The sequence below is a fragment of the Sus scrofa genome, chromosome 13, assembly GCF_054392235.1.
Source record: "Sus scrofa isolate SSC_HxYL_T2T_F1_AM1 chromosome 13, Sscrofa_HxYL_maternal_Yorkshire_Landrace_v2.0, whole genome shotgun sequence".
NCBI lineage: Eukaryota > Metazoa > Chordata > Mammalia > Artiodactyla > Suidae > Sus > Sus scrofa.
In genome coordinates, this window is record NC_139395.1 from 114220443 (window position 1) to 114244682 (window position 24240).

Consider the following 24240-nt stretch of genomic DNA (forward strand, 5'->3'; position numbering starts at 1 on the left):
TATTAATGCCTCCTGATAAAATTTTCTATTTGTTTTTGTAGGTCAACTTTGATTTTTCCATACTTTATAAGGTATAAATATATTCATTTAATACAACCCACGACAGCTTTAAGCAGTATATATAGTTTTTATTACTAGTTAATTTACACCAAAGTTTCCCCCTTTATTCCTAGAATAAGCCTATCTTCTGGGACGTATCTTTTTGTTTACTGATAAACATTATCAGATTGTAATCCCTTGCTGGGCAGTTCCCGTCGTGGCTCATAAAAACAAATCTGACCAGTATCCATGAAGATGCGGGTTCAATCCCTGGCCTCACTCAGTGGGATAAGGATCTGGCGTAGCTGTCTGGCTGGCATCTCAGACGCAGGTCAGATCCCACCTTGTTGTGGTTCTGGCCTAGGCTGGCAGCTGCAACTCCCATTAGACTCCTAGCCTGGAAATTTACATGTGCCTCAGGTGCGGCCCTAAAAAAAGAAAAAAGAATCCCTTGCTGGAAGCCTTCCCGCATAAGGAAAATTGTTGGTGAGACATCTTTTCCGATTATCACCATCACGTAATGCCTTCTCCTTACCAGGTCCACAAATCATAAGACAGTCAATGAAAATGGACACAGTATGGTATCATATCACTTGGATGTGCAGTCAATTCAAGGGTGACTGAATGGTAACTGGAGTGCATGCAGGCCCCTCCCCCAAGTGCGGTGAGTCACCCAGCTCCAGAGAGCTCCCCTGGGATCAGGGCACTGTCAGGAGGACCTCATGACACTCATGTAGACTGATAGCACCGTTTAGACAAACTAACAACAAAAAGAATGCCAGGGTCACTGGTTTTGTAGCAAGGATGAATTTTTTACTAATTAAAAAATGAAAACAGTAAATAACATTTCAGACAATTTAAGAGAAATCATATCATGGTCCACTACTGTTATACAGCTATTTTCAGCTTTGCGTATGGCCTTCCATTTCTTCTAGATACTTAGCTAGTTGCAATCATAGGTATTTTATCTTCTGCTTCTCTCAGTTAACTTTATATCACAAGCACGTTTCCATGTTTGTACAGGGCTTTCATAATTATTATTTTTAATGGCTTCATGAAGGTCATTTGATGAATTTCATTACTCTGTCTAGTCTCAGTGCCTATTATAATGCTCAGTAAGTCCTGATGGGAGCATAAAGGGATGCCAGTCTGTCTGTAATTGCTGGTGCCAAAACACCTCAATTCAAATGTAAGTTTCTCATCCTCTGTGCCTTAGGTTTCTGGTCTATACAATGGGAAGGATAACAAATCCTACCACACAGTTTTGTCATGATTAAACAAATTAATTTGTATTAAGTACTTAGAACAGTGCCTGGTGGTGAGCAATCAACAAATGTGAGTTATTATTGACATAAAGATGACTTTGGAGTCTTCAAGTCATTTCTTGCTTTTGCTATTACAGATAGCAGCGTAATGAAGGTCTCTGCTTATCAGATATTTTGCTTCTGTCTAATTATTTCCTTAGATTAAATTCCTGAGAAGCAGATTGCTGGGTCAAAGAGTTTATCACAATGATTACTTTTAAAGAAATTTCTTTAACCTTTACCCTTGAAGAAAACATGATGGCATGGAAAACAAATACTAGTGATGTAAAAGAGATGATAAAGCAAAGAAATTATGCCTTTATTTGACAACAACAGTAATTTAATAAAAATTCCCTTTGTTCATAAAACTAGGTAAACATTATACAAAACCCTGGGTTCCATTTAATTGATTTAATCCAGCAAGTATTTCCCAGTCTGCCTGATATTTATTCCTTGCTAGCTATTAAGCAGAGTCTGGAAGGATATGAAGTAGACTTTGTCCTTAAAGACTCAAAATCTATGTAAGATATGTCAGAAGATGAGACGATAGTATGAGACTATAGAATCAGGAACCAAATCACATTTTTTTTTAAATCTAAAATCTATGGTATAGATACCAAGTATTAGGCATGGTCAGCTAGGCAATAAAAAGACAATATTTAATTGGGAATGAAGAAAAAAGTGTGTGACCATCCAAGTGACAGCTAAATTAAGCTCTACTTTTTTCTCAGAATCTAACATTTTATCATTGCTTTTAATCCACTTTAAACCAGCAGGCCAGCATTGCTTTCAATGTCATCCACAGGCAATGTTTGCTCTGGCTAAAACCCATTCTCCTCTCTGCCTGTTGAGATAAAAGCACTCCTCAGACCTCAGCTGTGGGCGTTAGCCAAGGGAGCCCGAAAGGGACACTCAGAAGTGGAGATGGCCTTGGTGCAAAAGTGTGTGTGTGTGTATGTGTTTAGGAAGGGCATTGGACAGCTGGAATAACAAAACTCATCTCCACTTCCCTCATTTTCAGGAAGCACTGATAATGTGTCTGAAACAACAAAAATCTCCTACCACAAGCCTCACCAGTCTGCTGTCCTCTCTGCTTTGTCTCAGTGTCAAAAAAGGGGGGTCCAGGTGCCTTTCCTGTTTAAGATGAGCAGATCATTGGTTTCTAGGAAGCCAAACCTCATATAGAAGCAGAACCCTTTCACGTCACTGAGGAAGACCTCCCAGTCATAGTAAACCCTTTCCTCAGGGGGCAAGTCCCACATAAAGGGTTTTCTGGTCCTTGAAAATAGCCTGACAAACACCATTCTTGTGCCTTATCCACCAGTTATCAAGCTGCCTACTGTGTACAGGTCCTGTCTAACTGACAAGCTCCAGATCCACCCCCTGCCTCCCACCCCCAAGCTTTAAGTCTCTGCGGTGTCCAGAGATGAGGCTGCTTTGCCCAAGCAGGTCCCAAAGCAGGCAAGTGAAACTGTCTTCCTTATATGGTGAAAAGCGCTCTGTCACTTTAAGGCCAAGAGACTTGGCTGCAGATGGTCCCTGGGAAGTTTGCAGGCAGCCCCATCCAGTGACTGATCCTTGCAGCTGTGCAGGTGAGTTCCCAAAACCTTCTCTCCCCAATTTGCCCTCCACAATCAATCTCTCTCCTGGCATGGCTGGTTGGAAATGCTGTTTCAGAGGGCTAAAGAAATTCAGGGTCAGTAGAGATGATGTTGTTTGGAGAAGTTTGAGTTGAAGGGAAAAAAACAAGGTTACTAGGGAAATGTGCAGTAACGTAGCCAGTGAGGATGCTTCTAACTTCCAGTAGGAAAGAGGCATCAAGGTTACTAGAGGCTCTGAGGCTTTCCAGGACAGGGCAAGGGAAACAAATTCAGCAGGGGAAGAGGGACAGAATCTAGGTAAGACCCTAGAGGGGTAAGTTTGCACTTCTGAACCATAGAGCCTGGTCAACTGCAAGTTTAAACCAGACATAAGTGGGAGAAAATCGTGCTTCTGCGAATGCTGAAGGCTTTGCAGGAGCTGGAGCTACAGGGCTGACTGCAGTCGAGAAAAGTATTCACGAGTGTTTGCAGCGTCTACTGGCATGGAAGGCTGCAGCCTTAACCCTTAGTTAAGCCTGGCTGATTAGCAAGTAGGGTTTGACTGCACAGAGCATAGGCGGGGGTGGGGGCAGGGTGGAGACGCCTGCGTGGAGTATTGCAGTAGGAGACTAAATAAATGGATTAGATGATGATCATGGAACCGCATCTCTGGTACCACATCTCTACTATCCCCACAGTACCACCTGCAGAGAAGAGAGATTTTTCTTAACTCAAATTCTGTGTCATCCACAAACTAAGGGCTGGAAGAAGTCTATTTTAGCTGTCATTTACTAATTCAGTTTCTTTATTTCTTTTCTCCCTTGTCCTGGAGCCTTCTAAGATATTAATTTGGAATTAACTAATGGAACTTTTTAACAGCTAAGGATCTGCTAGCAGGAGTGTGTGCCTGTGAAAGGGTGAGACATATATAGCTGGGGGTGGGATTTTATTGATAGCAAGAAAAGCAGTGGGTATGGTGTAGGGAGAGAAACACTTGATGGTCATTTTACATTGCATCCAAAGCCCTTTAACTGAGCCCATTCATCAGCTACAGCCAAAAAAACAAATCCACCCAGGAATTTAAAAAGAGAGATGCCAAATTATAGGACTGGGGTTGTCTTTCCTCCTGGTTGAGTTTGGGGCCATTCATCATTTGGAAGCCAGTGGCTTCTCTACAGTTGTCATGTGGAGGAGCGAACACGAAGACTGGATTAAAATTCCTTACATACCCCATGCCTTTAAAAAATATTCATTCATCTGAGTAGTCACTGAAGAATTCTTTTTATTATTAACTAACAAGTGCTCTGTCTGCTTGCTTTCTAAAGATGGAATGTTCATGAAAAAAGACTTGTTTTATCAACCTGGATTTGTTAGTCCAAGGGTTCCTCTTTTCTCACTTCTGGTGGCTAGGTGAAGAGGTGATTATCACTTGCTGAATAGGAGATCTGTTCTTTACGCTAAAAATAACATAGGATTCCACTTGGGCCTTACCCATTCGAAAACACTGATGTCCTGAGCAAGAAGGTAACTTTTGAGTTCATAATTTGGAAGCGAGGTTGCCTGGGTATAATTTTGCTTCATTTGTTTCAAGCTAAATCCAGAAAGCAGTGTCAAATATACTGTTTTCAATTATGAATGCTGCCAAGAAAAACAAAATCCAATCCCCGAAGATGCAAAACTTCTAAAAGTAACAGACTGTGATCTTTTATAGGCTAAATCAATGCAGTTAAAAGGAAAAATGATGTGATTTCCTGAATATTTCACATAGAGACCCTCAATCACATATTCACTGCCCAGTTTCTCTTAAGTAATTTATCTGTGCCTCGGTTTTCCTCACCATTAAACAGTGCATTGTTGGGAGGGACTTTCTAATGAAATGGTAAGATCAATTGGAGCTGGAATTGAGCAGATCTGGTTTAAATTTCCATCCCTTTACTTACCCCATAACCTTAGGCAAGTTACACAGCCAGTCTGAACCTTGGTTTCCTTATTCGTAAGAGGAGTAAATAATTGACATTGTCATTGGAATTAGAGAAACCTACTGGTACATAGGCTCAGACCTGTCGCTCCTTGAACTTGGACATTCTGCTCCAAGCAGGAGCCTTTGTATCTCTCTCATGAAAAAAGAGCAGTCTGAAAATGCCTGATGTTGAGAAGGGCGAGAAGATTTTGTTCAGTAGTGTGCCCAGTGCCATATGATGGAAAAGGAAGGCAAGCACAAGATTGGGCCAGATCTCCATGGTCTGTTTGGGCAAAAGACAGATTTAGGATTTTCTTTTTCTTTCTTTCTTTCTTTCTTTTTTTTTTTTTTTTCTTTTTTTTTGGCTTTTTAGGGCCGTACCCACGACATACGGAGGTTCCCAGGCTAGGGGTCTAATCAGAGCTACAGCAGCTGGCCTACACCACAGCCACAGCAATGCCAGATCTGAGCCGAGCTGCCTCTTCGACCTACACCACAGCTCACAGCAACACTGGATCCTTAACCCACTGAGCAAGACCAGTGATCGAACCCATAACCTCATGGTTCCTAGTCAGATTAGGTTCCACTGCACCACAACGGGAACTCCAAATTTAGGAATTTTTTACTCGGAAGCCAGCAAGAACAAAGGCATCTCATGGGGAGAGGAGACAGTGATGGGGTATATGGAGACTCCCAAGAAGTACAGCCTGGGGAAAAAAAAAAAAGAAAAAATCTTTACAGGCATTAAGAAGATGGCAGATAGGGCAGACTTGATAGATTATCTCAAAATAGCTACTAAGGAGTAATAGTTGGCCATTGCCTTATTTATTACAAAACAGAAATGTCTCATGACTTTTTTTATGTGTACCAATACTTAAATTAACTTCTCATGGCAGAACTCAGATCATGAATGGCTGGTAGGATATTTCTTTTGCATGATCTTGATTTATACAGATTGATTTGTAGTTAAATTAATATGATTGGCTTTTTGAACTGTGATACTAATTCCCATTCAGCAGTGCTTTTCCATGCTTTCCTCTTCTAAAGATATAATAGGACTTGATGAGTAACGTTCTACTATTTACAGAGGTGGTGAATGCCATCTCAAAACCTATTGGAGATTTGTTTTATGTTTAAATTTATATAACTGGTTATATTAATATATTTAAATACAGAGGATCTCTCTTCACAGTCTCATAGAAGAGCAAGATTCACCTGTGTTTCAAGTTGTGTTCATTAGCCTGCTAAAGGCAAGGGCTGAAGATAAGCTAGCAATGTCTACTTTATCTTTTGGGGCTTAACTACACTAATTTAATTAAATTCCCTGTATCTAAAATGTTGCCCTTTACTTAATGAGAGGCATTTTAGTATAGTTTATGTATAATCTCAAATAAAGAATATTTAATACTTCTCATATTTTATAGATGACCTATAAGGTCAGATGCTTCTAAAATTTATCATGACAATATATAATAGCAACCTTTACTTGTAAATTCTTTACTAAGTCAAACTAAGTTATAATTCAGGATGGCCTTTTAAATAGCTGTTCAAAAACACACACAACTGTAGAATGACCATATATGTGTATGATTGGTATTGTTGCTTTGGCCAAATCATTAGAAAGATTAATGGAGAGGAGATACACCACCAGCACAAATTTGTAAATTATATGTTCCTAAGGCTTAAGATAATTAAAAACAAAATCACATATCAAAAGAAGAAGAGGAAGAAGAGAAAGAATTAGAGGAACTAGAATCGAAATAGAGCCTCCATAAATATTGCTTTACATTTCTTTCCTTTTTTCTATGACTTGGAAACTATAGTCCATGTCATTTCCTTGGGCTAGGAAATGAGTTTTGAGAGAGGAAACCAATTCTGTAGCCCAGTTTTAGAGCCCCTATTATTTCACCCGCCTCTCCCCACCCTCCTTCAAAAAAGGATGCCCAACTCCCTAGGAAATCTACCCCTAATTATTAACCAGCTTCACTGTTCAGAAGTTCCTCCTAAAGCAAACCTACTTCCATCTATTCTGGGTTCAGAGACAAGAAGAATAGTTGTTTTCTTTGGTATAAAAATATTCCAGATGCATGAAGAACAATGGTAAGTCATCTTAGAATCTCAATAAAGGTGGTCTATCCAAAAGCAAGTTTAAACAATGTTTTCTTAAAGGAACTTTTGTTGTTGTTGTTGTTATTAGACGCCATCTCTTAAAAGTGGTTCAGTAATAACCAATTGCTACCTTTCTGTAAAACCTCCTAACACATTCACACAATGGATTTTAAAAACAGTGCGATTCTCAGAGTTTTCATCGTTCACTTCAGGCTGTTAAAGGAGCCGTTTGGGCTTACCCGCAATGGGGCAGTGTGTAGAACATGTTTTTAATTTGAAAACATTCTCTCCACCAACTTAGAAGGTGGTGATAAATTTCAGCAGCAGAAAAAAATTGCATTGGAAGTACAAATCACAGCACGTGCATCAGCTGGGGACTGAGAGCTGACATTTTTAATTCAAGTAAGGGGAGGTCACCCCCATGGCCTATATTCTAGTGGATTAACACTGCCTCTGTCAGGAGACTAGTGTTTAGGATTCACACTTGACCACTTAAAGTAGCCATGGGACTCTGGACTAGTTCCTTTATTTGTCTGAGCTTCAGTTCTGTGGCCTGCCTCTTGGGAAGAATACTAATATTCATGCACATAGTTATAGGAAAAGCAGGAAGCAGTGCCTGTTCTCAATAACTATGTTGGATCCAAATACCCGATGGTCTCTAATAAAATCCTTTTATACTTTAATAGTAAGACACTGGCCATAGACCTTGTCTACACCCTTTAGACCAGTCTGCAAGTATGTGTCCAAGAATATGTGAATTAAACTTTATTAGTAAAAATTAAGTTTCAAACTAGGTGGAACCAAAGAGAAGTAGGTGTGGAAGCAATCATAAATCATGCTGCAGGGATTGACTTTGGAAACATTTAAAATACACTGGGTCACACAGGGCTTCAGATTGATTACATTCTTTAAAAATATTTTATAACTTTTTACCCCACAGGAAGTACTTCTATGTCTGGTACACTGGCAGAAAGAACTGGAATAGGGGAACACAATGATCTACATTGAGCAGTAGAGTAGAAAGAACCTGGTAGAGTTGAATCTCTTGACCTCTTTTTTTTTCTTTTCCCTGCACCCAAGGCATATGGAAGTTCCCAGGCCAGGAACTGAATCCCAGCCGCAGCTGCAACCTATGCCACAGCTGTGGCAATGCTGGATCCTTAACCCATTGTGCCACAGCAGGAACTCCTCTGACCCATCTTAGATGCCCCCTCCTCCCACTGCCCCCCATGTACCATGAGCTTATCAGATGCTCTTCCTTCATGAAATCACCAAGCTGGGGAAGCTTGAGGAAGTGTCTAGACCAGCTTCTTGCCTTCAGTCAAAGTGAAGAAATAACCAGGAGCAAAGGCCACCTACCTCTGCTCAAAGAAGGAGACTTTCAAGTTCCATCTATTGTCTACCTACACTGGGGCTGCATTTGGGAAGTTATGGCTATGCTGTATACTGTATGCCTGTTTTCTCTTAGTGTGCTCTGAGTCTGTCCTTTGTTGTAGCAAATGGCTCTCCTGCCTGTGGAAGCAGTCCCTTAGGGCGGGGAGTGCTCATGGCCACTGCTTCTGAGGGGGGGCGGGGGTGGCACATCTTGTTTCCTCTCTGATTAATCACCAGGTGAGCAGACATGCTTATCCCTTGGCCTAATCACATCTGTTTCCCTCCGCCTGCCCTCTCCCCACTGTGGTGCTTCCCAAACTAGAGAGCTGCATCAGGAAGGCTTGTTAACATGCAACTGGGACTCATCCCCAGAGTTTCTGATCTGTAGGTCTGAGTGTTTGCAATTTGTAACAAGCTCACAGGCAGTCTGAAAACCACACCTTGGGAACCACTCATCTAGTCCAACCCTCAATCTCGCTCTAGTTGTTTCTAGTTACCTACGCCACCTCCCACCTTCCAAGATAACATCTCCTCTGGGTTCTTGTTCTTGGGGGTAAAATAGTGCCTTCTTCTCACCATAGTTCTATACCACTATTTATTGGATTTTAATTGTAACGAGCATGGTACTAAACACTTTACAGACATTATTTGCATTTTCCTGGCAACTCTTCAAGTTTGATATTATGAAACTGGCCAGGGAGTTCCCGTCGTGGCGCAGTGGTTAACGAATCCGACTAGGAACCATGAGGTTGCGGGTTCGGTCCCTGCCCTTGCTCAGTGGGTTAACGATCCGGCGTTGCCGTGAGCTGTGGTGTAGGTTGCAGACGCGGCTCGGATCCCGCGTTGCTGTGGCTCTGGCGTAGGCCGGTGGCTACAGCTCCGATTCAACCCCTAGCCTGGGAACCTCCATATGCCGCAGGAGCGGCCCAAGAAATAGCAACAACAACAACAACAACAAAACAACAACAACAAAAAAAAGACAAAAGACAAAAAAAAAAAAAAGAAACTGGCCAAAAGAGAGTGAATAACCAAAATCTCAAAAGTGACAAAGAGCAGATATGGTATTCAAACTCAGACTGATCTGGAAAGACTTGCTCTTCCTGCTATTCCAGGGCTGGCAAACAAATGTTTCATTTGTATGCCCACTCCAATTTACTGGTGGCCGCTGCTTGGAGCCATGTATTGAGCATCCCAGGTAGAATGGGTGCTCAGCAAGGAGAAGTTCTAGAAATCCTGAGCTATACCTGCCCAGGTGCAGGAATGGAGAGCGAGAACCCAGGTGCCATGTATTTGCTACCTGCACACGATGCCTTGTTCATGGATCAGCTTCGTTAGCTACTAGAATCAGAGGAGTAATGGGTAGTCAAATTTGTTCCACAAGGGAACAATAAAACATTTCCTTTTTCATCTCCTAAAGGGTGGATATAAATTTTTGTAAAATTTGTACATTTTGTAAAGGTATAATAACCTGTAAAGTGAAATATAAATAGAAGTAACCACCATGGACATTTAGCCTTAAAGTAGTGGGGACAAAAGACGGTATTAATTATGTATTTCTCTGTATGTCATATGTCTTTCAGTGTAACCTATCTAATAGATTACCTTATACAGACATGACCCACTGTAACTTAACAAGGAGGTAATGACATTTGTGATTTGGTTCCTCTCTCCATCACTAATATTCAGTGTAGGATTGGTTATTTTTAGTGTCTTAGTGCTTTATCTAAAAAATGAGTTTGATAATGATTTTCTGCCTCTTCCTATGTATTATGTATGTGATTAAATGACATGTAACTTTATGACATCTATTATTCAATCAACAAATATTTATAAAAGTTGATCCCCAGGTGCTGGGGATATAGCAGCAAACAAAACAGATTGCTCTCATGGAACTTGTATTCTAGAAAGGCAAGACAGAAAATAAACAAGCAAAAACAAGGAAACAAAGAAGAAAATTGTATATAGTGAGAAGTGTACATAGAGAGAATGATTCTGTGTGTGTGTGTATGTGTGTGTGTGTGTGTGTGTGTGTGTGTGTGTGTGTGTGTGTGTGACTGTGTGTGTGTTGTTATTTTGGATAGGGCCTTCCAGACAAGGTCTTTCTGAGGAGGTGACATTTAAGCTAAGACTTCAGTGTGGAAAAGCAGCCAAAGTTGGATAGTCTGAGGGTGGAGCAGTCCAGGCAGAGAAAAGAGCCTGTGCAAAGATCCTGAGGTTGAAGGAAGGCAGGACCAGATCAAGTAGGCTAGTAGGGATTCTTACCTGGGGTTGCTGCAACCTCCTTCCCTTGCCTGGAAGGTGTTCGAAGGTGTGCAGCTGGTGATTTGGTTATAAAATACAGAGTTGAGAACAAAGCCCTGTTGGCTTTTAGTGGGCAGGACCAGGGATGCTAAACATCTTGCACTGCTTTGGATGAGAAGCAGGACACACAAGAAGACATGTCCTGCTCACTCTGTCCTGCAGACACTGCCTCTGCTGAGAAATCCTAAAGAGCCTGTAAGGCCAGGAAAATAAGTTTGAATTTTATCCTAAGCACAGTGAGAAGCTACTGGAGAGTTGTGTTAAAGGATGATCTTTAAAAAATCACTTTGCTATCGAGTAGAGAGTAAACTATAAGGGACAAGGGTGAAAGCAGGGAAATTCAAGAGGCAGCTATTTCAGCCTTTCAGAGTAGAAACAATGGTGGCCTGGAGTGGGGGAGTAATAATGAAGGTTTTGAGTATTTCTGCCTTCAAAAAGAAGACTTCTATGTAAATGCAAGGTGCTATTTCCTGTGATACCCCGTTACCTTTTTTTGTTGTTGTTAAAGATTGTACCTTGCTCTTTCACATGCATGCCCTTATCCTCTTGCTCTTTAACCCTGGAGATTCGTGAGCATTTCAAGCTGTTCATAGGGCAGAAAGGTAACCTATTTGATTTGGGCTCATAAAAAGAGATAAAACGGTATGTGCTTCTTGAATAACAATATGTGATTTCTCTCGTTGAAAGGTCGATAGGAATTAGCTATATACATCATTTTACAAAACCAGTGCCTAATCATATGAATAACAGGGCCCAAGTCTACATTGATTTTTTGGTTTTTGGTTTTTGTTTTCTGCTGAAAGAACATTTAAGTGAATATCAAAATCTCTTGAAGAGATTGCAAGCATTTCAGTACTAATTTCCCTCAGGCACCAAAGCCTCACAAATCATTTTCAGGTGCATCAGCTACTCCCTGACAAAGGCAATTCAACTTTCAAAAGTTTAGAGAACCGCCCCCCCACTGCTGTCTTCTCTCTCCTCACAGCCATCTCTTCTTCCTGTAACCCCACTGCGAGCGGCCCCCAGGCCTCCCTCAAATGCAGTGTCCCTGCAAATGCAGAGATCCACAAAGCAACAATGAGGAAACCATCACTTCACCTGCAGAAAAACCCACTTCAAAAATACCTGAGGGGAGAAGCATCCTGGCCCCCAGGCTGAGCTGGAGGGCCTGGCAGAAGAGAGAGGAGGCAGCTGGCTTTAGGTTATACCCACACCAGGGGATGGTTCCACCAACTGTAGAAGTCAGGAGGTAGGTTTTCCCACCAGAATCTGTGTTCTGAAAGCAGAGGAGTCGTAGTCACCAAAGAAACACTCGGGACTGGGTGTGGGCAGGTGGAACAACACACCACAGGCTCCAGCTAGAGCCGGTGAAGCCAGGGACTCATGGACCCACATCCTACCTTCCAGTTTTGAGATGAAACTATAGAAGAGAAAGTGGTAAGACACCCCCCCCAACAAATTATTTAAACCCATCACCCAATCTATATAAGCCAAGCTCCCAGGACTTAAAAAAGCAAGTGGTATTACTGAACTGTAAAAACCAAGGAAGAGGAAGCCCTGCCTTCACCTCTGGGCACAGGTGTGATTCTGCCAGAGATGGCCCACTTCACTGCTGACCACTGAACAAAAAAGGGGAAAACGAGGACCATGTATTGAAAGGGAAAGAACAAATGTTCTTTAACATTTGCAAATCCTGTCCCAGCTACAACTAGCCATAGTTGATCAAAAGTTCTTTCAAACCCTGATGTGCTCTGAGGCTGTAATTCTTAATTCAGCTCAAGATCTTCATGGCTCCCCTATAGCCCCCTGGCAAAACAAACCATCTGCCTCACCCAAATCCTATTTGTCTCTCAGACTCTGAATTAATAACGTCTCCATGCAACCCCCACTGGCCCCTGAAAACACTCCCATCAGCACACCTAGAACACTATTGCTTTTCCTTCCTGTCTTTCCTTCCCTCCTTCCCTCCCTTCTTTCCTTCCTTCTTTCCCTTGTATCCCTCTGCTAGCATTTCAGCCATCCCCCAGTTCCACCCTGACCCAGGGAGGTACCAATGTCAGATTTTTTTCTTTGACTCTCCAGAGTTTACCGCTATTCCAGACAGTTACTATATGTTCAGTAAATGTGTATTGTTTAATGAATAAATAGGAAAGGTATAAAAATAAAGGTGGGCATTTCTCTTGTGGCGCAGGAGAAACAAATCTGACTAGGAACCATGAGGTTGTGGGTTCACTCAGTGGGTTGGGGATCCTGCATTGCTGTGGCTGTGGTGTAGGCCCGCAGCTGTAGCTCCGATTAGACCCCTAGCCTGGGAACCTCCATATGCCTCGGGTACAGCCCTAAAAAAGCAAAAATAAATAAATAAATAAATAAAAATAAAAATAGAAGTGAACAAGCCTGAGCCAATTCGAAGCTCAAGAGCCAGGTTTTGCTAAAAGCATATATTCTGCCCATAAGATCCTGGACTTCTTGGAATCAAAAAGAGAGAGAAGAGGGAATTTTAGATATTATAGCAATAATTTTCAGACATTGCAGTTTCTAATACCCTGTGTCTCCAGTGAGATACACCAATTTCACAGGATTTTACAAATACTAGACTTTTACCTAGCCTTTATGGAATATCTTATATTTATAAAAAGCTAGTATAAAATTGCTGAGTAGAAATTTCCAGATCCCTTACTTCATGACTTCATGCCTCTTTAAGCTGCTCCCAAGTGGGGTGGGGAACCCAAATCAGAAAGTTTAAAACTGCCTGCATCTTGTCTTCATAAACTTGGTCCTTTCACTTATTGAAAATTTATAACCACCCTGGCCTTATTAGACGTGCTAAAGAACATAGAGAAGTCCACATGGGATGAACTCCCTGGCCTGTCTAGCCAAGTCACCAAAAATGGTAAAGCGTTGCTGGTGTGACACTGGGAAGAAGGGACAGGGTTTGGACTGCCGACAGAGGTGGCCCCAAGCATGACAAACCCAAGCCCATCCAGTTCCAGGAGTTTGGACTTGAGGGGACTGAGATCTGGTGCAGGGTCTAAACTTTGTGGCAGCAGCCAAATGTTTGGTGAGCTTTAGCCTAATCAGGGAAGACCATGAGTGATTCCAGCCTGAGGAAAGGGGTCAAAAGCAAAAGAGAAGCACAGCTGATCGTGCCTCTGCCATAGCAAGCCCACTGCTGAATGGATGCTTCTGTGAGGCTGGGGCAGGAAGGCACTGCCCCAGGAATTGTGGAATCACCAATGGTGTCCCTAAGGGATACTGAAGGAGTGTTTCTTCCAGAGTCTTATCCGTGAGGCAAGAGTAACAGACATGTCCAGCTTCAGTGTGGTGATGTGCTGTGTATGGTTCATCCAGCCATTTATCTAAGCAACTTGAGTAGCCGGTGTCATGAACTCAGTTGCTTTTAATTTTCCTGACCACTCTATAAAGAAGCATGTCCCTTTGGCCCTCATTAGTGCTGTCCCAAAAGAGGGGGGAAACCCACCATGAGATGGTGATGCAACCAGAGGTGTAATGACAATAATAAAACTTATTCACCCCCAAAAAAGAGTGGGGTTCGGGTTAGCTACCAGGGGTCTTATCTAAGGGGCATTTAAGGGGATGGCCCTGGAAGGTGGCAGATACATTATTACAGGGCTGCTGGGGGAGTTCTATCAGGAGCTCATATTTTCCATAACTCTGCAGTCTATTATCTAGGGAATGCACTTGATAACATGAGAGGCAGGCATCAGTTTAAGCCCCCATCCCCCAGGCCTCTTCAGCCAAGCAGATGGGATGCTGAGGCAGCAATACCAGGAAGCAACTTAGCTAAACTCTCCTCCATAGCTTAAAGTAAAACTGTAAGGGAAGGCAAGGAGTTAAGCTAAATTTTAGGGTAACTTTGGGGAATTGAAAGGAGAGACAGAAGGAGAACATCCAGAGGGCTTCAAAGGTACCAGGGTAACCTGACTTCAAATGGAGAGGTGACAGGTGCTAGTATTCATTTGATCATTATTCTTTAAACTGTGCAGATATGTTTTAAAATACCCTGATTTGCACATATATTTTAAAAGAAAGTTAAATTCCCTCCCCGAAAATGAAGATCCAGGGTCTGAATAAAAGAAACTAATGAATAACTTTAAAAAGTTGCCAAAGTAAGTCCACTAAGACCTTAAGTGAAAATTTAAAACCCTTAACTAGAGAACCAACACACCTTTCACCTCTACCCTCCCTCCCCCTTTGTCTCTGTCTCTGTCTTTGTTTGTCTCTGTCTGTCTCTCTCTTCCTACCTCCCTCCCTTTCTCTACTTTCACTGGTAATATTTTTGCTGACCATAAAAAATTCTGTGGGAGTGAGAAGCATTAGAACCTATCTATAAATTACATTTGGGAGAAAATACTTTTTCCCTTCCCTTCTCATCCTACTCATCAGGGCAGGATTGATTTAGCACACCTTCTTTTCCAAAGTTGAAAGGTTAAAAATGATGTTCACTCTCTAGAAGCTGCTGTTCCAGCAAAAGGTAGAACATTGGCCATAAGCCTGCTTAATGTCAGAATGTGTTCAGTGGGGCTACATATAGTCCTACACCAGGCAAGCACCTTGTCCTGCCTTCTACTGCCTTTCTCTGTGTTCCTCTTTGTGCACCAGCTCAATATTTCTTATTTTGTTTCACCATTTACATGCCTCAAATAGCTCATTTTTTCCTGAGCTCTGGATTAGCCAAGTTCCCTATATTTGGTTCCTTTGATCTTTCTGTTAAAATCAATCTCTTCCTCTAATTATTTTCTGTTCCACTCCTTTGAACCCCTTCCAGTTGCCTCTGTTTCTTGAGAAGCCAGGTGTTTAATAAAGAATCTGGATGAGGTTCAGGCAGAATCAGGTAGATGCAGCTGCTTGCCCCCAGGTCACTTGTTGCCTCTTCTTTAAGCAGCAAAGATGGTTTACGAAAGGCATGTGACATTCCAGAGACACGACAGTGCCTAGCACATGGCAGGTGCACAGTAATTACCAAGTGAAGGGATTAATTGGGATCTCTTTTAAATGAGCTTACCTATATTCCAACTTAAACTTAATCTGCTTCCCTATCCCACTCTCAGTCCAAGTCCCTTTCTGTTCTCAGGTTTTTCTAATATTTATCTCAGCTTATTTCTTTGATGCTTTAGTTTAAACTTTTTTTTTTTTTTTTTGCTTTTTAGGGCCACACCTGTGGCATATGGAGGTTCCCAGGCTAGGGGTCTAATCAGAGCTTTAGCCACCAGCCACAGCCACAGCAACGTAAGATCCCAGCCCCATCTGTCACCTACACCACAGCTCACAGCAACATTGGACCCTTAACCCACTGAGCAAGGCTAGGGATACAGCCTGTGTCCTCACGGATGCTAGTCAGTTTCGTTTCTGCTAAGCCATGATGGGAACTCCTACACATCTTTAAATTCAATTTTATTTTGTTTCCTATTCATATATTAAACCTCATTAGTTTAATTCATGTCATAGGATTTTACTAGTAACTTTGTTTACCAAATTAGCATTATTTAAATTATTCTGTTTTACTCCTTTCTCTAAATGTCTGAAAATCATGTTCATTATTGTCTTATTAATGTCTCTTTATGGGAGAGTTGACTTTGCTTCTATAGTTGTTCACTTTCAGTGTTTTTCTAATTAGCCACAGCACAGGGTTCATCATATCCTATGATTCTGACATATGTTTGGGCTGAGAATAGCTGAGAATAAAGACCATTGTCTTAAAATGATGTGGTATCTGGGAATGGCTTCAAAATAATCTAGTATGAGGATTATAGGTAAAATGAAATTGCTGTAGCCAGAGCTGGGTGATGAGTATATGGGGTTCATGGGTACTATTCAATTATGTAAATGTTTGAAGTGTTTCCGCAATAAAAGTTTTGTTTGTTTGTTTGTTGTCTTTTGTCTTTTTAGGGCTGCACTCACAGCGTATGGAGGTTCCTAGGCTAGGGGTCTAATCCGAGCTACAGCTGCTGGCCTATGCCAGAGCAAAGCAACTGGGATCCGAGCTGTGTCTGTGACCTACACCACAGACCAGAGCAACGCTGGATCCTTAACCCACTGAACGAGGCCAGGGATCGAACCTGCAACCTCATGGTTCCTAGTCGGATTTGTTAACCATTGAGCCACGACAGGAACTCCAAAAGTTTTTTTAAAAACAAAAAATATAGGAGTTCCCACTGTGATGCAACAGGATCAGTGGCATCTCTGCAGTGCCAGGACGCAGGTTCAATCCCTGCCTGGCACATCGGGTTAAAGGATACCATGTTGCCGAAGCTGCCGTGTAGGTTGCAACTGTGGCTCAGATCCCAGTTCCTAGCCTGGGAACTCCATGTGCCTCAGGGTGGCCAAAAAAAAAAAAAAGTTATATAAATAAAAGTTGATCCTATTTTAGGGTGTAGAGAGAGGAAATGCCTCCCATCATTCTCTAGCCTTTCCTGTCATTGTCACCTACTAGAGATTCAGCCAATCCTCTACATTCATCGAAGTTTAGCACTTGCCCCTCCTCTTTCTTTCTTTCCAGACTAGTTCTCATCTGGGAAATTTCTCTGTGCTGGTGCCGGAGGCTGTGGTTAGTTTAGTCCAAAGCCTCATATCTGCAATGCTAATTGTATGCACTTTTCCACCCTTTGAGCAGCCACTATCCTATCTATCAATTACATTTTAAATCATTTTTTAAATGATGCAGATCACTATCTGTTGACTGTCTGGCTAAGACTTTCAGTTTGTTTTGATACAGAATTTACTTTTTCCTCAACTTCAGTCAGCATATAAAACACACATATAATCTAGCCATTTCTGGTTTAAAATCCTTCAGATCTCTCCACCACCTTCAAGTTTAAATTTAAGTCCAGTATCCTTCATATCCAGTTCTTGCTTTCCTATCATTCCCAACCTTTTTCTCTACCATCCTCCAATACTTACCCTCTTTTCCAGTTATACTAACTTCTCATAGTTATGGATAACAGATGGTGTTTTCTTTGACCTCTAAACTTTAACCATATCTTTCCCCAAGATTGGGATGTCCTTCTATCATTGGGCCTCTGGAGGACTTAAGCAACTTTTGTCTATACCTCAAGACTCAATTCAAGCATCACTCCTTTTGGAAGACTTCCCTGAGCTGTCCACATTGAGTTAAATGCCCCTTCCAATATTTTTTTCCATTGCACTCTTTGACTACGCCCACCTTACTACTTTGAAACCCAACTTAATCACTTATACTGTTTGTTTCCTTTCTAGACTGTGAGTTCTTTACCTCTTCCAACTCTTTCTTACCAGAACCCAACGCAATGGCTGGTACATAGTAGTTTCAATGAATGAGTAACTGAATGAACAGAGGAATGGTGACATGAGTGCTGTTACCTCCTTAAGGTAGCACCTCCCTACCCAGGGGCCTTCTCTAGGGTTCTGGATCAGTGCTCTTGGTCCTTTGCAGCAGGACCAAGCTGGACCCTCCAAGCTTTGACTCTTTTTTTTTTTTTTTTTTTTTTTGTCTTTTTGCCATTTCTTGAGCCGCTTTCCCGCAGCATATGGGGGTTCCCAGGCTAGGGGTTGAATCGGAGCTGTAGCCACCGGCCTATGCCATAGCCACAGCAACGTGGGATCCGAGCCGTGTCTGCAACCTACACCACAGCTCACGGCAACACCGGATCCTTAACCCACTGAGCAAGACCAGGGATCGAACCTGCAACCTCATGGTTCCTAGTCAGATTCGTTAACCACTGAGCCACGATGGGAACTCCCCAAGCTTTGCTTCTTAACTGTCTTCTTCAACCTACCTGACTCACCGGCCTCCAGCTGTAACCCAGCTATCCCTGTCTCTCCTGAGTCTTTCCTGTTTGGTCTCTATCCAGACAAGTGCTGCCCAAAGTGTGATATACCATCATTTCTAGATGATACTCAGATGTTTTTTAAGAGTCTTGTATTTACATTCATATATTTGGCAGGGGTGGGGGGTGGGGTGGGCAGCAAGGAATTACGTTAAACCTGTAATTTCACAGAGAATATTCTTAGAATGGGACACATGTAGTAGTGCCACTGCAAGAAACCTTACTTGGGCCTCATAAATCAGGAGTGGGTGCTCAGGCACAATCAGAAATGTTCCAAGCCCTCAATAACTGAACCCTCAGCCATGCCTATTAGAAGCTAGACAGCCAGGAATCCCACCAATATTACACTGAATTCTATAGGCATTTCTGTGTTTTATTCAGTGATATGTTGAAATATCACTTCCTGAAAATGCTGTGTATTTACACTTAGATATAACGGATAAAATAGTTAAATGCCTTTTGAGCTGTCCAGCCACATCCTCATGTGAGTTCATACTTTTAGTGAGTTGATATAGAAACTGACAGATTTGTCTCACTGAGGTGGATTCTCATCTTTGTCTGAAATTATCAGTTAGGATTTCTAGTTATTTTGATCCAAAAGTTTCATTATCATCACTAAGAAACATATTCAGCTATGTATTTTAAAAGTCAATTTGGTTTCTTCTAAGTCATGTTACTTTTCATTTTTAAAAGTTTTAGCATTGTTTTTATAGATTTTACCATAGTTCATCAAATCTAATATACCATTGATAAGTAAAACACATGATTATTTTATGTACTGCTAAGAACAAGAGATATTGTCAATTATAATTGCAAGATGCCATTGACTCTAAGACACATCCCAATTTCAGAGCTGTTGAAATTATTTTTAAAATTGATAAATGTAGTGTATGTACACTTCACTTCTATTTTAGCAAGTAATACTTATTTTCCATTTATCATAGTGATATAAAATCTCCTTTTTGAATGAACTCAATTTAAAAACAAGTTGATTTAAAGAAAAATACTATGTAAATAGGAGTAGAGGTGGTCTATAGTAAGGCAAAATCCTAGAGGTGGTGTCTGAGTGATTGTGACTTGGACAAACAGCGTAAGCCCAGATACTGGCCCTTGGCCCCACCTGCCTTCCAGGCCAACCCCATCTCCCTCCAGCACTGTGCCCAGAGCCCACCTGCGGGAGAGCCTGGCTCCTCCCCTGAGCATAAGAGAGGAGTTTGAGCCTCATGATATGCTCAGGTGAAGGAATGCTGGTATAATCCCTTGAGCTTATTTTGTGACAGTGAAAAGAAATTCCTAGGAAACCAACTCATTATAGGTATTAGAATCACCTGGACTTGCCTCTATTCACTAGCAGCATACTCAGAGGTTTTGCTTTGTTTTCTCTTTAATCCAAGAAGTAAGTATGGAGGGGAAATGAGCATTTTAGTCACTGTTGCTGGGCAATTGATTTACTAATAATGGCTACCTAAACACTAAACACTCAGTTTCAGTGATTATCAAACCAAAGAATGGTCAACTTTATTTTTCATAACAAATGTATCAGTGGAGAATAATTGTGAATATCTTGAAGCAAAACGCGTTTCTTTGAGAAAGCGGAGTAGTTTATGTCCTCTTCCAAAACATGAAAAGGAGGCAGGAGGGAAAAACAGTTAAGCTTCCACTGGGGAAACGCTGTGTTTTGTACACCATCTCCCTGGCTACTGCAGGGGATTGGTGTCCATCATGCTGCCAGCTCTCACCCTGCGCTAGGTCCAGCCCTTGGACAGCAAGGCACTGTGCACAACGTTTCCCCGAGAGCCATGCACAGAATCCTTTTATTTACTCGGTACTTATTCTTGAAGGTTATTGTGGATCATTAACCTGCAGCAATAGAGCATAAGGTCACAAGTCATACAGGCTCCACAGCTTGCCTGCTTTTGCAAACTTGATTTGGAAGGTCTTAATGTAGGTGTAATTGAGAAGATAAATTGAACACATATGCCTATCCTAATAAAGGCATTCTTCAGAGTCAGCAAATAATCACATCACATGAAGCATCAATGAACCTATTACAGTATACTAAAATGGAAAAGTCTTATAATAAAAGATTATTTATAGGCTATTAGTTATTAGTGTAATTTTTAAAATATAACCCATAACAATTAGCAAAATTGATAATATTGGAGGGGCAGATGTTTCCACTCACTGGTACAAATAATCCTAGCAATAATGCTATATAGTAACGTCAATTGAAAGCTAAACCTCTTCTAAGCTCTTTATCTTTATGGGTTTTTTTGTTTATCAGATCATTGCTGCATATTTTATAAGAACTCTTTCCTGGTATTCATAAAAGTTATTGACATCATATAGTAAATTTTGAAATTGTTTCCTAGATTAGAATAAAAGTCTAAGAATAACCAGTCCTGTATCCTTTCTGCAACCAGATATAGTGGTCAGAAAGCCAAATATATTTAGGAAGTAGAATTACTGGGACTTGGTATCTTAGGTCAGGCTCCCTAGAAGCAAAGCCAGAGACAGGGATTTGGGTGCAGCTGGTTTATTAAGGGATAAGCCTGTAAGAAAGTGAGAGAAGCAGACAGGACAGACGAAATGCCAAGCAGGATGTGGATCAGATGGTCTATCCCTAGCCTGATGAAGCGAAGGGATAAATTGCACCATAGAGGATAGCTGTGAGCCTTCATAGCCAATACTCAGAGCAGCTGGGGGGTGGGTGTAGGGGCCAGGAACAGGGATCTGCGTGGAGGTTAACAGCACTGAGTACATCATTTGGTGATTGGAGGCGAGGCACAGATGGGGAGGGACAAAGACAGCTCCCAGGTTTGCAGCATGAACAAGTGAATAGATTCTTGTGTATAACAGCAACACTTCCCTCATAGTACCCAAAATCTAAGATTATAGAAGAATCACGAAAAGATTCTTCATTTTACAAGTAAATAAATTTCCCTCTAACTTTCACTTTCTAGGTACAAATACTAACTTCTTGACATTTTTGCATAAGATCAGTTTTCCTTTAAAAATATATAAACTTTTTTTTTTTTTTAAGTTTACTCTTTCAGACCGCTTCCATTTATTCTACTTTCTGTTGAAAAGAGATCCCAACTGGTTCTAGGACTCTAAGAATGGAAGATTCACCTAGCTTCAATCCCAATGTTATGTTAGCTTTTCATGAAGAAGTAGTTATGTGTTATTCTTATGTACTCATCCTTTATTCTAGAGGTCATCAAACTATGGTCTGTGGGTCAAATCCAGCCTGCAATCTGGTTTTGTATGGCCTGAGAACCAAGAGTTTTTATATCCTTAAAGAATTGCCTGGGGGGTAGGGGGTGGGAATGAATATTCAACATGATTGTGTGACTCACAAAATTGAAAACATTTACCATTTAGCCATTTACAAAAAAAGCTTGCAGCCCCTACTCCTGTTCATTATGACCTCAAACTTTTTTCAGAAGTGTGCTGACTCAATATATATTTTGAAAGAAAATCTGATATTCAAACATTTTCAATTAATAAGTGATTTATGGAACCATAAAATCATTTGTTTCATAAAAGGATTCATCCTAAAATTTATATAAATAAATTCTAGCTCATCTGAACAATTATTTTAATGGGATTCTTTAACAAACTTAGAATCAACCATATAAGTAAAATAAATATGCATAATTTGTTCTGTTTTGTAAAAATATTCCCACCTATTTTGTGATGATTATAAAGAAATTGAAAAATACAAATAGATACAAAGGTAAAAGTAAAAAAAAAAAAAAAAAATCACCTACCATCTTGTCATCCATAGTTAACCGCTGTTAACATTTGGCTACATCTTTTTCTAGGCAAATAACTGTTTAACTTTTTAAAATGTGGATTACATTGTATGGACAATAGTATACCCTCTTTTATTCATTAAATATTATAATGTTCAAAATCATCTTATTTGGCTGCATTTATTCCACAGAATGAATGTTACCATTTATTTTAACATCTTCCTATTTTGTGACATTTAGGCTGAAGCTAATCTTTCCCTATTGTAAATGCCACAATGAGCATCTTTATGCATGTATCTAGATAGTCATTTCTGTGTCTTTAGGCTACATTTTTTAAAGAGTAAATATTGTCTCTCCTCCTATTCTGTTCTTGTCTTCCTTATAAACATTCTTTTTCCCATGGATCTGTAAATGATGGCATTCCTCGGGGCTAGAGATTTGGCCTTCTCATTTTCTTTATTTGTCTCCAGACAATGTCACCTATACCCAAGCTTTCGAATACCATCTCATGCTGTGACTTCCATATTTCTATCACCAGCCCCAGATCATTCTTCTAAGATCCAAACTTAGGTATCCAAAAGTCTTCTTGTCACCTCCACTTGTATGTCTTATACCATCTCAAACAGAAAATATCTGGAAAGGATTCACTATTTTTTTTCTTTCTGCTCCTCTGCCCTAATTCCCTCCTCCTAACTACCCATTTCAATAGAGACACATCACCCTTCCACTAAGTTCCCTATGATAACAACCTGGAAACCATCAGTGACATCTCTCTCCCCTACCACCCCATCACTTCAGTCACTAGGGCTTGTTGATTCTACCATATAAATAATATCATTAATATTTCTATTCACAGAGTTCCTGTCATGGCTCAGTGGAAACAAATCTGACTAGTACCCATGAGGATGCAGGTTCGATCCCTGCCCTCACTCAGTGGGTTAAGGATCTGGCATTGCTGTGACCTGTGGTGTAGGTTGCAGACATGGCTCAGATCTGGCATTGCTGTGGCTGTGGTGTAGGACATCGGCTATAGCTCTGATTCGACCCCTAGCCTGGGAACCTCCATATGCCACAGGTGCAGCCCTAAAAAGACAAAAAAAAATTTTCTATTTCACTCCATCTCCCCAACTCTCACCCTATGCCATGTTCATCTCATTCCTGGACTACTTATGATATTTGCTTCCTAACTGGCCTCTCTGCATCCATTCTTGTCCTGCTCTCCCCATGCAGTTCTCCTCCATGGAGAAAGTTCCTAAAATGTCAGTCTGCTTTTACAACCCTTATGTGGCTGCTAGAATGATGATCTTAATGGCAACCTCTCCTCGCTTTTCCACCTTCCTTTTACCACTTTCCCTCAATTCTTACTCCAACTTAGTGGTTTCCTTTCAATTGTGCTAAGCTTTTTTCAGACTCAAAACCTTTGTTCAAGATGTTCCCTCTGCATCTAGCAAATAGTGTAGGAGGTGGATAAACAACCAGGTCCTACTGTATAGCACAGGGAGTGATATTCAATATCCTGAGATAGACCATAATGGAAAGAATATAAAAAAGAACGTGTGTGTGTGTGTAACTGAATCACTTTGCTGTACAGCATAAATTAACACAACATTGTAAATCAACTACACTTAAATTTAAAAAAAAAAAATGTTCCCTCTGCCTGTTAGGACCCTTCCCTCCCTCTTCAGCTGACCAACCCACTTCCTGACCCTCCCCCAACACAGACGCACTACCTACATGTTCTCTCATCATCATCTTGGTCTACTTTGACTGCGTATTACAAACTGTAGTCTAAATTGTTACATTTTTCCCCTCTATAATGTCTTTCTCTCCACTATAAAGAAGTTCCCTTTGGGAGCAAATAGTATTTGTCTCTTTCACTTCTGTATCTCCCAGTGCCTGGCATGTAATAGGTGCTCAATAAATATCTGTTGAATTAACAGATCATGGAGTATAAAATTTGTAGACATTTAAAAGATATCACATAGTATT

The 24240-nt window shown here is 41.0% G+C and overlaps 1 protein-coding gene across 6 annotated transcripts in view; it reads left to right on the forward strand.

Annotated features, from left to right (window-relative positions):
* SCHIP1 (schwannomin interacting protein 1) overlaps positions 1 to 24240 on the forward strand; it is a 776793-nt gene that overhangs the window by 614959 nt on the left and 137594 nt on the right. Inside the window, exon 1 of one of the 6 annotated variants that reach the window (XM_084990108.1) lies at positions 2874 to 2935. The exons of the other annotated variants lie outside the window; for them this stretch is intronic. The gene's annotated coding sequence lies outside the window, so the exon portion shown is untranslated. Of the gene's footprint in view, positions 1 to 2873; positions 2936 to 24240 lie in introns of those variants that run through there. 6 annotated transcript variants of the gene reach the window in all.